A 6000-nucleotide genomic window follows, 5' to 3' on the forward strand; every position below is an offset into this window, starting at 1 on the left:
AATAAAAGTTTCTACAATATGATCGCAGAAGTAAAATATTTGAGTTACGAGTTTGGCCTTCAATTAAAACAATGTGAAATAGTTTCACTACTCACGCCACCTGGAACACCACAGTGTAATGGTGTGTACGAACATTGTAACCGTACTTTATTAGATATGGTGTGATCTATGATGTCTCTTACCAATTTACCACTATGGTTTTGGGGTTATGCATTAGAGACAGCTACATTCACGTTAAATAGGGCACCATCTAAATCCGTTGAGACGACACTGTATGAACTATGGTTTGGCAAGAAACCTAAGCTGTCGTTTCTTAAAGTTTGAGGTTGCAATGCTTCTGTGAAAAAGTTTCAACCTGATAAGCTCAAACCTAAATCGGAGAAGTGCGTCTTCATAGGATACCAAAAAGAAAATATTGGGTACACCTTCTATCATAGATCCAAAGCCAATATATTCATTGCTTTGAATGGACCTTTCTAGAAAAGGAGTTTCTCTCGAAAGAAGTGAGTGGGAGGAAAGTAGAACTTGATGAGGTAACTGTACCTGCTCCCTTATTGGAAAGTAGTTCATCAGAGAAATCTGTTTCTGTGACTACTACACCAATTAGTGAGGAAGCTAATGATGATGATCATGTAACTTCAAATCAAGTTACTACCAAACCTCGTAGGTAAACCAGAGTGAGATCCGCACCAGAGTGGTACGGTAATCCTGTTCTGGAGGTCATGTTACTTGACCATGACGAGCCTACGAACTATGAGGAAGCGATGATGATCCCAGATTCCGCGAAATGGCTTGAGGCCATGAAATCTGAGATGAGATCCATGTATGAGAACAGAGTATGGACTTTGATTGACTTTCCCAATGATCGGCGAGCCATTGAGATTAAATGGATCTTCAAGAGGAATACGGACGCTGATAGTAGTGTTACTATCTACAAAGCTAGAATTGTCGCAAAAGGTTTTCGACAAGTTCAAGGTGTTGACTACGATGAGAGTTTCTCACTCGTATCTATGCTGAAGTCTATCCGAATCATGTTAGCAATTGCCACATTTTATGAAATCTGGCAAATGGATAAACAAAACTACATTCCTTAATGGATTTATTAAAGAAGAGTTGTATATGATGCAACAATAAAGTTTTGTCAATCCTAAAGGTGCTAACAAAATATGCAAGCTCCAGCGATCCATCGATGGACTGGTGCAAGCATCTCGGAGTTGGAATATACGCTTTGATAAGTTAATCAAAGCATATAGTTTTATATAGACTTGCGGTGAAGCCTGTATTTACAAGAAAGTGAGTGGGAGCACTACAGCATTTCTGATAAGTATATGTGTATGACATATTGTTGATCAGAAATAATGTAGAATTATTCTGCAAAGCATAAAGGAATGTTTGAAAGGTGTTTTTCAAAGAAAGACCTCGGTGAAGCTGCTTACATATTGAGCATCAAGATCTATAGAGATAGATCAAGACACTTGATAAATTTTCAATGAGTACATACCTTGACAAGTTTTTGAAGTAGTTCAAAATGGAACAGTCAAAGAAAGAGTTCTTGCCTGTGTTACAAGATGTGAAATTGAGTAAGACTCAAAGCCCGACCACGACAGAAGATAGAGAGAGAATGAAAGTCATTCCCTATGCCTCAGCCATAGGTTCTACAAAGTATGCCATGCTGTGTACCAGACCTATTGTATACCCTACCCTGAGTTTGGCAAGGGAGTACAATAGTGATCTAGAAGTAGATCACTAGACATTGGTCAAAATTATCCTTAGTGGAACAAGGATATGTTTCTCGATTATGGAGGTGACAAAAGGTTCGTCGTAAAGGGTTACGTCGATGCAAGTTTTGACACTAAGCCAGATGACTCTAAGTCTCAATCTGGATACATATTGAAAGTGGGAGCAATTAGCTAGACTAGCTCCGTGCAGAGCATTGTTGACATAGAAATTTGCAAAATACGTACGGATCTGAATATGGCAGACCCGTTGACTAAACTTCTCTCACAAGCAAAACATGATCACACCTTAGTACTCTTTGGGTGTTAATCACATAGCGATGTGAACTAGATTATTGAATCTAGTAAACCCTTTGGGTGTTGGTCACATGTCGATGTGAACTATGGGTGTTAATCACATGGTGATGTGAACTATTGGTATTAAATAACATGGTGATGTGAACTAGATTATTGACTCTAGTGCAAGTGGGAGACTGAAGGAAATATGCCCTAGAGGCAATAATAAAGTTATTATTTATTTCCTTATATCATGATAAATGTTTATTATTCATGCTAGAATTATATTAACCGGAAACATAATACATGTGTGAATACATAGACAAACAGAGTGTCACTAGTATGCCTCTACTTGACTAGCTCGTTGATCAAAGATGGTTATGTTTCCTAACCATAGACATGAGTTGTTATTTGATTAACGGGATCACATCATTAGGAGAATGATGTGATTGACTTGACCCATTCCGTTAGCATAGCACTTGATCGTTTAGTTTGTTGCTATTGCTTTCTTCATGACTTATACATGTTCCTATGACTATGAGATTATGCAACTCCCGTTTACCGGAGGAACACTTTGTGTGCCACCAAACGTCACAACATAACTGGGCGATTATAAAGGTGCTCTACAGGTGTCTCCGAAGGTACTTGTTGGGTTGGCGTATTTCGAGATTAGGATTTGTCACTCCAATTGTCGGAGAGGTATCTCTGGGCCATCTCGGTAATGCACATCACTTAAGCATTGCAACTAATGAGTTAGTTGCATGATGATGTATTACGAAACGAGTAAAGAGACTTGCCGGTAACGAGATTGAACTAGGTATTGAGATACCGACGATCGAATCTCGGGCAAGAAACATACCGATGACAAAGGGAACAACGTATGTTGTTATGCGGTCTGACCGATAAAGATCTTCGTAGAATATGTGGGAGCCAATATGAGCATCCAGACTCCGCTATTGGTTATTGACCGGAGACGTGTCTCGGTCATGTCTACATTGTACTTGAACCCGTAGGGTCCGCACGCTTAAGGTTTTGATGACAGTTATATTATGAGTTTATGAGTTTTGATGTACCGAAGGAATTCGGAGTCCCGGATGAGATCGGGGACATGACGAGGACTCTCGAAATGGTCGAGACGTAAAGATCGATATATTGGACGACTATATTCGTACATCGGAAAGGTTCTGAGTGATTCGGGTATTTTTCAGAGTACTGGAGAGTTACGGGAATACGTATTGGGCCTTATTGGGCCATACGGGAAAGAAGGAAAAGGGCCTCAAGGGTGGCCGCACCCCTCCCCTTGGTCTGGTCCGAATTGGACTAGGGAAGGGGGGCGCCCCCTTCCTTCCTTCTCCTTTTCCCTTCCTCTTTTCCTATTCCATATGGGAGGTGGAATCCTACTAGGACTAGAGAGTCCTAGTAGGACTCCACACTTGGCGCGCCCCCTCCTAGGGCGGGCTCCTCCTCCCTTGCTCCTTTATACAGGGTGCAAGGGGGGCACCCCATAGAGACAACAATTGATCATTGATCTCTTAGCCGTGTGCGGTGCCCCCTTCCACCATAATCCTCGATAATATTGTAGCGGTGCTTAGGTGAAGTCCTGCGACGGTAGAACATTAAGATCGTCACCACGCCGTCATGCTGATGGAACTCTTCCCCGACATTCTGCTAGATCGGAGTCCGGGGATCGTCATCGAGCTGAACGTGTGCTAGACTCGGAGGTGTCGTAGTTTCGGTGCTTGATCGGTCGGGCCGTGAAGACGTACGACTACATCAACCGCGTTGTGCTAACGCTTCCGCTTCCGGTCTACGAGGGTACGTAGACAACACTCTCCCCTCTCGTTGCTATGCATCACCATGATCTTGCAAGTGTGTAGGAAATTTTTTGAAATTACTATGTTCCGCAACAGTCATGTATAACACCCAAGTTTGATTGTGTTAAATCTTTTATGGATACCTATGTTTTCCATGAATTTAGCACTAAATATGGACTTGACTCTGAGATAGTAGCTTCTTTGTGTGAATCCTTTGCTACTCATGTTGATCTCCCTAAGGAGAAGTGTTTTAAATATAATCCTCCCATTGAAGTAAAAGTAGTTGCACCTATTAAAGTTGAAGAAAAGACTATCACTTATAATGTTGATCCTGTTGTCCCTACCGCTTATATTGAGAAACACCCTTTCCCTGTTAGAATAAAGGATCATGCTAAAGCTTCAACTGTGGTTCGTAAGAGTAATACTAGAACACCTACACCCTCTGAGCAAATTAAAGTTGAACCTAGTATTGCTATGGTTAAAGATCTCTTGGCCGATAATATTCATGGGCATGTTATTCACTTTTGTGATGAAGCTGCTAGAATTGCTAGACCCGATACTAAAAATAAACATAGACCGGTTTTAGGCATTCCCCACAAGATAACTTTCGTCCCATTATATTTGGTAGACTCTTCTTGAATACTGTTAATGCTAGGATAGATTGCAAAAAGGATGTTGTTACTATTGGTTTGGGGGATATGTCTCATGAGTTTAATTTTGCTAAATTTCATAGACAACCCCATGATAAAGAATTTCCTAGTAAAGATGAAATTATTGGTCTTGCTTCTATTGTTGTGCCTCCTAATGATCCTTTAGAACAATATTTGCTCGACCATGAAAATGATATGTTTATGAATGAAAGAAGGGAAATAGATGAAATATTCTTTAAACATGGACCTATTTTGAAACACAACTTGCGTTTTCAAATCCTAGGGGATCCTCCTCCACCCAAGGGTGATCCTGTGTTTGAGCTTAAACCTTTACCTGATACTCTTAAATATGCTTATCTTGATGAGAAAAAGATATATCCTGTTATTATTAGTGCTAACCTTTCAGAGCATGAAGAAAAGAAATTATTGAAAATTCTGAAGAAGCACCGTGCTGCTATTGGATATACCCTTGATGATCTTAAGGGCATTAGTCCCACTCTATGCCAGCACAAAATAAAATTGGGGAAAGACGCTAAACTGGTTGTTGATCACCAACGACGGTTAAATCCTAAGATGAAAGAAGTGGTAAGAAAAGAAATACTAAAGCTTCTGGAGGCAGGTATAATTTATCCCGTTGCTGATACTCAGTGGGTAAGTCCTGTCCATTGTGTCCCTAAGAAGGGAGGCATTACTATAGTTCCTAATGATAACGATGAATTGATCCCACAATGAATTGTTACAGGTTATAGAATGGTAATTGATTTCCGCAAATTAAATAAAGCTACTAAAAAGGATCATTACCCTTTACCTTTTATTGATCAAATGCTAGAAAGATTATCCAAACATACACATTTCTGCTTTCTAGATGGTTATTCTGTTTATTCTCAAATACCTGTGTCAAAAGAGGATCAAGAAAAGACAACTTTTACTTGCCCTTTTGGTACCTTTGCTTATAGACGTATGCCTTTTGGTTTATGCAATGCACCTGCTACCTTTCAAAGATGTATGACTGCTATATTCTCTGAGTTTTGTGAAAAGATTGTTGAGGTTTTCATGGATGATTTCTCCTTTTATGGAACTTCTTTTGATGATTGCTTAAGAAACCTTGATCGAGTTTTGTAGAGATGTGAAGGAACTAATCTTGTCTTGAATTGGGAGAAGTGCCACTTTATGGTTAATGAAGGTATTGTCTTGGGGCATAAACTTTCTGAAAGAGGTATTGAAGTTGATAAAGCTAAAGTTGATGCTATTGAAAAGATGCCATGTCCTAGGGACATTAAAGGTATAAGAAGTTTCCTTGGTCATGCCGGTTTTTATAGGAGGTTCATTAAAGACTTCTCAAAATTTCCAGGCCTCTGACTAATCTCTTAAAAAAACATGTTCCTTTTGTCTTTGATGATGATTGTGTAGAAGCATTTGAAATACTTAAGAAAGCCTTGATTTTTGCACCCATTGTTCAGCCTGCTAATTGGAATTTACCATTTGAAATTATGTGTGATGCTAGTGATTATGTTGTAGGTGTTG

This window comes from Triticum urartu, chromosome 2 (assembly GCF_003073215.2).
Source record: "Triticum urartu cultivar G1812 chromosome 2, Tu2.1, whole genome shotgun sequence".
Lineage (NCBI taxonomy): Eukaryota > Viridiplantae > Streptophyta > Magnoliopsida > Poales > Poaceae > Triticum > Triticum urartu.